The sequence below is a fragment of the Rhyacophila brunnea genome, unplaced genomic scaffold, assembly GCF_057557595.1.
Source record: "Rhyacophila brunnea isolate RB1 unplaced genomic scaffold, BYU_Rbru_1.0 scaffold_24, whole genome shotgun sequence".
In the NCBI taxonomy this organism is placed as follows: Eukaryota; Metazoa; Arthropoda; class Insecta; order Trichoptera; family Rhyacophilidae; genus Rhyacophila; species Rhyacophila brunnea.
In genome coordinates this window covers 11535846-11549642 of record NW_028232904.1, presented here as the reverse complement: position 1 = coordinate 11549642, position 13797 = coordinate 11535846, and positions in this window count along the sequence as shown.

Sequence of the window (13797 nt, the reverse complement as noted above, 5' to 3'; positions counted from 1 at the left end):
AAAATGATTTTCATTAAATGTTGGCGAGGCATAAAATGTCTTATATCTTGTATAGCCCGGTCACACATGGAAAATTGTCTCGACTGGGATTTAGTCATGAATCAAAATTGGAAGTAATGTTGCAATTTTATTCCATGCGCAATAGCTGATATGAATGAAAAAGCAGCTGTTGCACATGTGCATGTGCGACATTTTGTGTGAAATTTGTTGCTTGCGACATGCATGTTTTACAACCAAAAATCTCGTATTCGAACTGAGTGGGGTAGAGGAACATTCAATTTCATGTGTTCTATGAATACCAACAAAATCATATTGACATATTCAATTCAATGTGTTGCAATCAAAACGAGTTCAGTATTTTTAAATGTTGTTTACATATTATATACTAATAATATATAACATTTTATAAAACCTTTTCAAAAATAGAAACTGCTGTATTTTGTTTCTAGAGCCCTCGCTTATAGCGCTAAGCTCACTGGTCGTCACTTGGTTGAACCAGAGTGCTGGCATGTGCCTTTGAGATTATTAAACGAAAACATTTAACGACAACGTCACGATTTAAGCTGCTGAGTGCGATTGTTGTGCTCCTGCTGTATGTTTCGCGTGCCGGAGTCAAGTTCATTCTAGGCTGCCTCCTTCGGGCTCTCTGCTTTACATTACAATGTTTAGCTCAGTGTAAATGACGTGTCCAACGGTGCGGTTCTACGTAGCAATTTGAAACTTGCTAGCCTTGATTTGGTTATGAGATATAATCTCACATACAAAGAATTAAATGTTCCTAGTTTATATTCTAATGAAAGTAAATCTAATCTAATATAAAACAATTATTTGATTGTTTTTGTGTAAATAATTTAAAAATAAATGTGTATAGTTAATCAATATTTTAACACTTCTGTGTACGTAATGTTACGTATCTTTCCTGGCAGTGTACTATAATATAAAACGTGTATGTATAGACTTCAGCCGAGGTTTTAGGCTATCGAATTGAGACGAATCCATCAATATAAGATAATATTATATTAGTCAACATAAGAATTTCAAATGGAGGTTAATCATTGAAATAATATGTAGATATACAATGGAACCCCGATTTTATGTGTCCGGAATTCACGTTTTCCCGTTATTTGTGTGTAGTTTCCGCAGTAACGTTTCACGTTATTACATTTAATACACGGTTTTACATCTGAAATACTTAATTTATTTTAACACATTCAATAAATTAAGGTGCAGGCATACGTGTGCATTTCTATTTATAGACACGTCTGTAGTGCCCAAAACCTATTGGTTGGATCTCTTATTTTAGTCAATTATGGGTGGGTATATGCAGTATTGTTTGTCATTCTGCGTCTCGGCTGGAATGTTACCGTTGTTTGTTGCTGACTTTTTTCATTTTCATTATTTTATATAACTATAAAAAAAATATATCAGGTGGTAGTGCCACCTGTCAACATTTCAACAACCATTTAACGTGTCCATGTGACGTAGAGATACAGAATGCAAACCAAATCGTCTGGGAATGTCTTAGAATGTGTAAGGAAAGGGAAGAGCTGCCCTAGTCGGTTCAACCAGCTGTTGGGGCTATCAGACCGTCCAACCTGGTCACCACAAAGGCCAATTTTATTGCATTGGCTTTGTGCTTCTCTCTCTACCATGGGAACTTTCAACTTCCTGTAAATTCATCAAGAGTTATGTATATTTAGGCAAAGCACACTTGAGTTCATGGAGACTTGAGAAGTCTTGGGTAACTTCTCTTGAGACTTTCACAGTCTCAAAATATTGATTCTTCACACCGTGTGGTGCAGGGCGTTCAGATTGGTTGGACCATTAAGGTCAATGTCAACATTCTTGTCGATACATTTAATGCATTTTAATGTGTTCAATGCGCAGACAGAGTGTGCGTGTATCCAGGCAGATAAATCAAGGCAAATATATAACGTAATTGTTATGTTTTATGAGGTAAATTTGAATTTAATTTTATATACATAAAATCATTATTTCAAAAACATAAAATCTAGGTTTCACTGTATATAAATTATTTTTGTGTAAAACAGAACCAACTCGAGGTCAGCAATATTCGAATAATTATTACTTTTGGTTTAGGACTTATCTGACGCCTATATCCCAGGCATTATTATAAAACAAAATAATATATAATAGACATATTATGTCTTCAATAGAAGCAAACTATTGTAAACTATAATGGAGTTCAATCAATAAATCTTTTTTAACTACTTAATCATAAATATAGATAGAAATTTAACATATATATTATTATTATGCCGAATTCGTGAATTTAAAATACGTTATAATGTCCACTCTTTGGTTGGAGCATATTATGGGCACGATGCGACGCGTTCTTCATCTTCGTTTGATTTTACACTTATTTGGTTAACGCTCTGCTTGAATTGCACACATCCATCTTGAGTGTGTACTGCATCATTGCTGTGTGTCCATAATAGGTGAGGCAGTACATTAATTGTCTCAAACTTTTCACAGATTGGACAATTTCACGGATTCGGCATTATCTAATCTAACTACAGGCGGTCCTCGACTTTTGTACGTTTTACAATTCGCTGTTTTGTACATTTCTTAAAATTTAGATTTTTGTCGATAATGCATAAACTGTATGCTTCCGTGTAGTCGCTCCCCTCTCCTCCGCTCCTCGATTTATAAACATGAGTGAGAAATGGTGAAACTGCAGTGTTGATACCGATGAAAAGAAAGTAAGAACTCTCTTCATATGATTGAGGCAAAGACGGAACTAATTAGGCTTTTTGAAAGCGGTAAATTTTTTGCTTTTTGCACCGGCATAGTGATGGATGAAATGGAGATATCTTTGCCATCACAAATTGATGGTAAACATAAAAAAATATGTCCCTCTGAGTTTTTCAGATTGGAAGCCAAAGCATGTATGTCGCGTCAGGCCACGGACAAATATATATTCGTGGGTTCTTGTAAACGTCATAACTTCTGAATAAACATTCTGTGTATATTTTTTAAACAATATTTATCATTTTAGTGTGAAAATATTCACGATAAACTTGATAAACATGTTGTGTTGCTAAGTTTTCACAAATATTTATCATTCCGTTCCTATTTCATATTTTTTAAAGGATTTATTTTATTCCGAAAATAGCTGGCCTACAAGTGTCCGCCTAGTAAAAATTGGCTGGCAGTGATAAGGTTAAAAGAAGATTCTAACTTGGAATTTCATGCAAGTAAAGGCTGATTCGGTAAATTTAAACTGAGGTATTCTTTATGGTTGTATGATTGTACGTAAAACATTTCACCGTAGCACAGTTCGCTGTGATCTTTCTATCGGAAAGAGACCGTATACTATACGGTCACCAATTTTATTAGATTCAACATGAACATCAATTCAATTTTCAAAAGTCGTGGACCGTACAATGCGTATAATTATATTTTAAATCTGAACTGAAGCAGTATCGTCTTCTCAACGACGGTTTAAACTTAGTTTAAACTTTGTAATATTACTATATTTATAATAAATACATATATTATATTACGTAGTTGTAACGATACATTCAGTTACCTTCTCATAAGCAGTTGGTTTAAGCGCCAAATTAACATAGGCTGTGATAAAAATTATATATTATTATGTATAAATCAATATAAAATTATATTATGTATACGCTGATAATATTTAATAGACAATTATTATATTGTTGTTCTTCACTTTTTCATGTAATTCTATATGATATGTTCACCATTTTTTTACTTAGCTTTGTATCAAAGTCGGACAAATGCCACTTCCCACTAAATTCATGTTTTTATTGGTTATATGTAGTAATATTCTCACAAGACCCGAAGGACCTCCAAGGTAGAATGCAAGAACTCGCAGATGTCAGTCAAACGGTCGGCCTAAAGTTAAATGTCTCAAAGACAAAAGTGATGAGGAACTGCTTTTCGGACCCTGCGATTATCTGTATTAATGGCACCCAACTCGAGCAAGTCAGCAGCTACGCCTATCTCGGACAGCAGGTGCCCATAGACGGAAGCATGCACGATGAAATTGCTCGCAGAACAAAACTGGAATGGAGTGCTTTCGGACGTCTGAATAGTATCTTTAAGAATGACCTACCATTATGTCTTAAGCGTAGAGTGTTCAACCAATGTGTGCTGCCCGTGCTCACGTATGGCTGCGAGACATGGACCCTCAACACGAGAGATGTCCAAAGGCTAAGAGTCACACAGCGAGGCATGGAGAGGTGTATGTTGGGCATCACGCGAAAGGACCGTAAGAGAAACGAATGGGTTAGGAAGCAGACAGGAGTACGCGATGTAATAGACGTTGCCAAACAGCTGAAATGGAGATGGGCAGGGCACATTGTTCGCCGAAAGGACGGCCGCTGGACAAATGCCGTCATCCAATCGTACCCAAGGGGCACGAAACAGCTACTAGGTCGCACTAAAAGCCGCTGGATTGACGCGAACGACACAGGACCGAGAGAGTTGGAAGAAGCTTGGGGAGGCCTTCATCCAGCAGTGGATTGACCCCGGCTGATGATGATATGTAGTAGTTTAAGCGATACACTTTTCAAAAAATTACACACGTGTGACACAGCATTATCTTTGAATAAATTTGTAGCGGGCACACATTATGTTTTTAGACTTTAGACTCGGATATTATCGTGTTTCATTATAATATGAAATGAAAAATCACATCTGTAAATTTACATACTTGGCTTATGTCCCACTTTGATACTCATGTACTCATCTGTCCACATTTATTTGTATAAAATCTAAAAATTGATGTGAAATTCAGTATGCTGATCTGAAGATTCATGAATACTAATATACGTAATCAATACGTGACGTATAATTTTTCTTCCACTTCTCGAAGACTTTTGAAATCTCGATTTTGATGTGGTGATAGATTTTAATTTTAAAACTTCGATTGTCTGTTAGAATCATAAAATTCTTTTTAGTCATCTCTCACACAAGGCCGACTATATTCAGGACGGGCACGAAGCTGCACATTTCGATTTAATGCTAGTTGTTGCTTATTCTACAAAAGAAATATGATAAACTGTTTGTACGAAATGATATATAAAATAATGAAACATGACAGATATATTATACCTACTAGTTTACCAATTAAGCTACGGGAGTCCTATCTAATTATGACATAATTAATCAGTAGTTTTTACATGAAGTGCTTACCAATTGCGTTAAGTTTTGGCTACCGGTTTTTGTGCTGTAAATCAAGGTATCAACTCAATCACTGCTAACCTTTTAGTTACCACATTTAAATGGCATGTTAATTATATCTAATGGCCAACGACTCCAAATGCGCCAGTCGCGGTGTTAGCACTAAATGAGTTTTAAGTGAATAACCTTAAAAATATGATGCCTGATGGGACCTGAACCTGTATTCTTTACCAATTAAGCTATGGGTATCCTATCTAATCATGATGAAATTTACTACATAGTTTTTACATGCTTATTAGATTTCAAAAAAGATTTTCTAGTAGGTATTATCGTAGATGTTCAAATTTTTTATGTTCAATATAAAGAATGTTACATTCTCTAATCTTGTTAATTATTCATTGAATAAAATAAATAGTTTATTTAAATGATTGTTGCAAAATGGTAATACATTAGTTAATTTGAACGAAATATTCAATCGAAAATCTTCATTTACTGTGAACAGGTTACCGCATTGCATTTGATGACAATCAATAACGAGCACTACCGTTCGTAACTCCCTATTCAGTGCCCCAGTCTGATTATAGCTGGCCTTGTTTCTCACATTGTGACTGGTCTGTCCGGATGGGAAATAATAAATTAATTTAATGTAATCGATCAACTGCATTATGCATTTGTCTATCAATCGACATTTAAAACAAAATGAGTTACGAGCAAAGAATTTGGACTGTAGAAAGTGTTTTTCAACATGTGTAATTAAATAATCAAACCTACACTCTGTGGAGGACCATAATATGATCTTATTAGGATTGGACATGGTCATTGCTGACTCAAGTAGAAAGCCGATACATTCACAATGACTGGTCCTACTCTTTCCACCCCTCCCGTTGTTGTCTATGGATGACCTGTCATTGCCTGTAATTGTTCTATAGAGTACTCATACTGACGCGTCTGTTGTGTTCAGACAGGGAATGGTTTGATTTGGATAGATGAGTTGTTACATGATAAATAATACACTAGCATTAACACACCATCCAAAAATGTAATGCATAGATCAATGCTACATATTTTTTGGAAATCGATATTATCACCGGTTTATGTGTGAAGGTCTAGTCTGAATTTGACAGCTGATGAATAACAGGAATGTATATTATTTATAAATAACACTGATAGTTAATATATTTGATTTTAGAATTTTTTATAATTCAATTTGAAACGAGAAAGGGCAAATCAATAAGTCAAGCAATCTGGGATCTGATTTTGACAGCTGAACAGTGGACCACTCGTTGCTTGTGCGAAAAGTTATGCTCAGGCTTTATTAATCTAAACATGTCGCTGACATGGTACAAAGAAAAAAAGAATGTAATTAAATAATAATCCGTGCGATTTTGAATGAAGTAATTTGTTGGCTGCCTCAAATACATTCATTGTATACACTACAATCATGTCAATTACCTGGTGTTTTCGCTTGAAATCGTGACAGGTGTTCTGGGTGATGTCATGAATCCAAGATGGTGGTCTAGACATTAATAAAAAAAAATCTATCGTAGCTCCTTTTACAGTTGTTTGGTGATAATTTCATTCTACACATTTTTTGTTCACAATAAAAATATTAACAAAAAAGGTTCTTATTATGTAGGTATTTCTTGATAACGAATTTTTAAAATCTTGCTTATGCTCTTAAATTTGACGAATTGTTCATTTGCAGAGAACTCCACACTACTGCTATGACAGTTTGCAGGGCGTATAAAAAGATAATTCGTCACAATGAGTCGATAGGCAATCAATAATACTACACTTCGGTATTATTATTGTAGTTAAGAAATCATCTAAAACTTGTGTAAAACTGTTTATAACAACTGCACTCGAGTATAGTGCGAAATCTTTACGTAATAGGCGGCGGCTTGGAGAACTAGATCCCCTCCTCTCGCGTTTCAGTAGTTACAATACTTCGAAATTGAAAACCATAAACAAGATACGACACGAGCGCCGCCGCCAGGTCTCACGTTAAAGATTTCGCAGTCTAATGTCATAACAGAAATAACTTTAAAACTAGCATCCTGACTTCGACCCACAGATGGCGCTGCCCATTGCTTGGATGTCGCAAGCGTTATGTAGACGGATTGGGATATAACCTTATGTTAAATCTGTAATTTTCACTCACAATCTCACAGCCAGTCAGCTTAGTCTGATTAGCTCTGACCCTTTTGATCATACAGGTCCTCTGTTTTGAAACTAAGCATCTTACACTATCGCGATTTGTTTCTAGTGTTAAATGTAGTTACCTTGTTGTCAACTGCGATACCTTACAATTCTTTGGCAAGTTTATCTTGTTATTGGGTCGAGTGAGTCATCTTTCGTCATATTTTCATGTACCGTTTGAAATAGTTATTGTTGATTAACACAATCAATGCTAACCTTTTAATTACCACATTTAAATAACACGTTAATTATATCTAATGGCCAACGACTCCAAATGCGCCAGTCGCGGTGTTAGCACTAAATGTGTTATTAATCTCAGTGAACTCCGAATAAATACTAAAACCGGAAGTGTTTCTATTTTGTAAATAAACCACCTATATAGTCCAAATTCTTAGGTCAAAGCACACTTACAAATGCACAATGTGGTCCAAATAGTAGTACCTACATAATATTATGTATGTTGTATCTAAACAGTGTAATTATTATTAATGACATATTTTGTCCATTATCTCGAATGTGTTTCATTATCATTAAATTTAATAACATCATCAACCATTATATATTTGAATATACTTCTCTGTACACAGATTAGATGATTATATTAGATAAACTAATTATGTAAATAGGTACCATTTCACTATTGTTTCGTTAAATAGTTATTGGGATATTTTTTTATTTATTAATGTGTCTATTTTTGAAGTAATGTTTTATTGTAAAAATTTTGATTTAAATGTAACTAAAACCAATTTTGAAAACAAAAGACGGTAAATGTGCCGCAGAGGTGGACATGAGATGTTACAACTTTCTTTTTAGACCAAACCAAACCAAACCTAACCTAACCTAACCTTATCTAACCTACCCCAACCTAATATTACCTCATATAATCTTAGTTTGTGATAATGGTGTATCAAAATGTATGAAAATTTAAAATTTTCAATTAATGATTATTGGATCGAAAAGCCGATGCGCCGACAGAGAAAGGTATTTATTATAATTGTCTACATGGAATTAACTGTTTTCGCAAAAAAAAAAAATATAAAAGCTCGTGTCCACCTCTGCGGCACAATTACCCAAAAGACAATATCAATTTAATTTATTAAATGTGTCTAGTATTTCTCAACTTGTATATATGCCTCCGAACCATACCGTCATTAGTAAACTTCACATTTAAGACAGACTGTCCACAGTTTACCTGCGCTGGACTCTCCGATTTTTTCAGCATGCATGGAGACAACTGGGATAAAAAATCATTGTATGGTTGGTTGGACATGGTTGGACTGATTCACGAATATTTTGTGTTTTCTTTTGACACAGACCTTGGATGTCGATAAATGCTGAGAGGAGTAGAGCCAAGCTTTGGAGAAGATTGTCAGACGATCTTTAAACCCCTGCTCCATTGCCATGCAAGTCAGACGGTTTATAGTCGACAGAATTTTTTTAATGTGGAGCAAACTAAATCAAAAGTCCGCAGTCCAGGTTCGTTGGATTTCAAACATGTTTGATATTTTACTCGCCGTGTCGTCTAAATTCGTCTGTCAACCTCTGCGTGAGTTCGATCTGACATTCATACGCAATTATTCAGACCGAAAACAACCCGTAATAATAAATATTTACAAACATTTTTTATTAATATATTTATCAATTATTTTTTTATTTGAAAACAGTGTAAGTAATTATTATTAATGAAAATTGTGTTATTTGTACGTAAATCTAACAATATAATAACATAATATTTCATAATTATCGGATAATATTGCGATATGTTTAACTATCACAACTGAGTATAAACAAATTGGACGACTTCTGTGGACAAGTCTGTGGATTTTTGGCTTGTCAAAAGAGCGCCTGCACAGGTCATGCGGTCACAACGAAGAAAAATATTTAATGCAGCATTCTTATTTGATAAGTTTCGTAAATGAATTGCATCTTAATGATTTATTTATCATAACAAATACTTTATCAATTTTTACACAAAGTTGCCCACCTCTGCAATAGAATATGCAGCCTTATTCCAACTACATAGCAACGAAACGTTATTTTTCGAGATCAAGACATAACAATTTTGAGTTACTGCCGTATTCACTGTGCTCGTATGCTATCTATATTGGAGGGTAGTTAGGAGGTAAAACTCAAACGAAAATATTCATTTATTACGGCACAACATGATTGTGCCTGTGCCGTTTGTTAATTTATTGTCACTTTGACGTTGGACTAACCTATAAATAATAGCACATGAGTTGGGTTACCAGATAGTATCCAAAAGGAGGACATGTCCATCTCTTTAACTTAAAAATAATGTCCTGCATCCATTTTAGAAATGGTCCTCCTATGACCTCCATTTCTTTATAGACATACATATTTCAAAAGTCACCTGTGACCAATGACATTAATATGGACGAAGCATCTAGAAAATAAAATGACAGTCACTTTGTGTCGGGTCTGCCGGATGGCGAAATTCATATTTTAATATCGGTATCCTACGCTCAAATGAACATTCTGCTTGCAAGCGGTCTGGCGACACCGCTGGGTCTGCCCATACAAAATTTCTGACTGTCAGGTTTCGACTCCACCGTTATTATTGTGTTACAAAATGCCAATGTGCCTAGTTAAAAATTGTAAAAAAATCTACTAAACACTCCAAGAAAGATGGGATATCACTTTGCATGTATTAGTATTATTTATTATTTATAAAATGCCATTTTAAGATATTGATGAATGTTTATTCAATGCAATTGAATGACAGGAACCATTGGACAGTCAGTCGCCTGTGATTCGCTGAGCTCACTTGCGTCTAATCTCCGAGAAATCGTAAGTAACCGAGAATCTGTTTCTAACGCAATGAGTCATGACACTAATACGCCATTACAATAAAGGTTATATTACTATAAATTCTCGAAGCTTGTATCGCATAATGGAAACGGATACATCAATGGTCACGTGACATCTACCTATACATCTGTGAATGACTTTCATGCACAATTTCTCGTGCTCGCCGGGTATGAAGTGAGTCGTCCATTTAATATGTCATTGCCTGTGACACAATTTAAATTTATTCTCTGTTCTCAATCCTTTTCAATGATATGGAGGTATGGACGGTAAACCAGGAAATGTCTCAGAGAGTTGAGGCTTTCGAGATGTGGCTGTATAGTCATATCTTCAAAATTCCTTGGAATTAAGAGGTTCTCCGTAGTATCAAAACCAGAAACCTATAGTTGGTATATCGGTGGAGACAAATGTACAGCATTCTCCAAATCGTTATCCAAGGAAAGGTCAATAGTAAACACATTTCGTGGTGAACTTCCATGATTGGTACGAATGTTGCTCTATTGCATTGTTTTAAGTAGCAGACGATAGGGCAAAGATCGGCCTGATGGTGGCCAACTTCCACTTTGGGATGGCATGAGAATGTGCATTACATAAACGATTTCGTTAATTACTTTTCAAATATGCATAAATTTACCATAAAGTCCTCCATTTGCATTTTTTTTTATCTGGTAACCCTACACATGAGTAATGTACTGTCCGTCAACGATTGCACTGCAATTTGATCCGACATTCCCCTTTGGTTTGTTCAATACATGCTCACCTAGAAAGTCATGTAGTTGAACAGTGATGTTGCAGTACAATATTATATATTATTTTCATAATATGACTGACAAATGCTACCTCCAAATCTTTGCCGCTGCTTGGAATATATTATTATAACATTTCTCTTCAGATTGTTAACGATTTCAGAGTTATGTGTTATGTCGGAATAAAGCTGATGAATCTATTAACATTCTACTATGTATTTTATAAATATGTACAGTAAATTATTTACTAACTTAAAAATGACAAATGAAATGTATAAATGATTATTTATCGTTATAGAAAATGAACAATTATATTGATAAATTAAATTGATTACGTAATGTATGACATTAATGTTTTTAAATTGGCCAATAATATTTTGGTCGAAATGTCATTTATACGCCTAATAATCCGTGTCATAAACTGTGTTTGAAAGTGTTCGCCATGGTAACCATTTCATTAATATTGATTACAACTTACTGTTTCTCTCAGTTTCTGTTTTGATATTTTTTGACTAATGTTTTATTGACGTACCACAGTTTTACGCTACAATTAAATCTGTCACACTTTTCTGCTTGTGTCTCTTTGAAAATGTTTATTACATGCCTTCCCTTTTATTTATTTCTGTATATACAGGCTTGCATATATCGCACCGTGAGTGTAAAACCAAGGCATCTACCAAAGACATATTTTGGATGTATTAGGATTTGAAGTCTACGTTTCGTTAGAAGTAGAGTTTCTAAAAAAAACCATAATATTAGGTTTATATTAACTACATTATATTGCATGTTCTTTTAGTTACTTCACTTTTACATTATCAAGTTCACGACTTTTGCAGTTGTTTTAGATTTAATATCGAAATTGGAAAATTTGCAGATGCCTTGGTTTTACACTCACGGTGCGATATGAACAATTAATTCACTGTGATAGGTACTGTCGATAGGTACTGTCGTAAAATACCACACTGTTTTATACAGTTTTTTAGAGTTTTGTTAAAATAATAATATCTTTCTTAAAAATAACAATAATGTTACAATTATTCTTGTATTTTATTCATAAAATAAATTCCCTCACTTAATACTATGGAATATTTTTTATTTTGGATAGAAAATATTTTAAAATCCTTAATAATTATGGATACACTTTGAATTTATTTTAACTTTGGAAGAATATTTTCAAATTATAGACAAAAATAAAAGACGCATGCTGATAAAATATACATTTATTAGCATAATGAAAAAAAAGTACTCATAACTTATACTATGACTCAAATATTAAAATAATGAGAACAATAGGACACTTGTTTCATGTGCGGTCCGGTTATATTTTTTTACAATATAAACACTCATTATTTATAAAATATGGCATCACCATGTTTGTTAAAATTTTATAACAAAAAAAGGTTCATTAAAAGCCGATATATCGCCTCATGGTATTTTTAACAAAGTACGCAAAGCCGATATATCGGATCTGTGGTATTCTAAGACTAGTATTTCAAAACCTTTTTTCTTTGGTGGAACCCTTCACACATTTTTTTAAATCTCTTATTAATATAACTTCCGCTTTGTGAGGTCCATGTGCTCCAACAATTTACTTATTTTTCTGATATTTTCATTGATGTCTTATTTCAGCAGTCTAATATATTGTCATTTTTATTTCTCATTTGTTCAGTGTTTCTTCTACATTATATGTACAATTATATGAATATTAACATTGGTGCCTTGGTAATATATGGCCTCCACATTGGTGGTTCTTATATTTTATTGGCCTTCTCTGAAGATATATTGTGATTTCATATTACTTAATAAGCAAATAATATTGTATTTTGTATAATTTTTTATGCTTTATGTAGACACATTGTGTAAGTGTGCATTTTCTGGTTATCGATTGATTATCCATAATAAATGTTATTTGGAAAGTTATGTTGGTTTTATTTTACTAGGCTTCTTCTTTCTTTGACCATGTCCACTCACCAGCTCTCTTGAGTCGTCCCATGTCATGTCATATAGGCTGTAGAGATCTGACATAAATAGTGCACACTAAACATTGTCAGTCATACTTTGAACTGACTACGAATTGCAGATGTTGCAATTATATTCTTCGGGCCTTCGAATATTTTCTCCTTCACTCGTTCGGCGCTACCACTACCAGGAGCCCCCACCATAGTGCGCGGCAAACATTATCACGCAGACAGCAGAGAAGGGGTCGCCTGTTTAGCTATATAAGGCGATGTTTGACATTCAGTTATCAAATAGTATATTAGTCTATGGTTATCAATTAGAATTATTGAATCAAACTTGGTTCTGTCAAGACAGCTAATTCAGTACAGTAGTCTACCTTGCATTCTGAAAATGGATAGATACGGAAGGGGGGGGAGGAGTAATTGTTAAAATTTGTCGCAATTAGATAGGATGCCTATATGCATCGGCGCCATTTCCGAGAGACGCAGGTTTGATTCCTGCTGGGTGTCATAGTAAAAAAAAATCTAGTTTTAGTAAAAGTGTTTTCAAATTATATATGTAACCTACATTCTTGTGAATTTATTCATTGAATAAAAAATAGTTAATAATTATATATTTAATTGGATTTCTAGAATAAAATAATAACCTCATTTATAACGTTTATTTTTTAATATTTTGAGGTTTCTAAACAATTTTAATTGGATTAAAATTAACTACATAACTCATTTGCTTTCTCCGAGATTCGTCATTTAAAAGTATTAAAAAAGATAATGGCAACTTAATGCGAATAATCAATCATGGCAACATTTACAGCTGTGTCTAAACGCCTGTGATTGGTTGAATTTCAAAAGAATTTTAACTGACAAACTTTCAACAAACGTCTTGCCATCGCCAG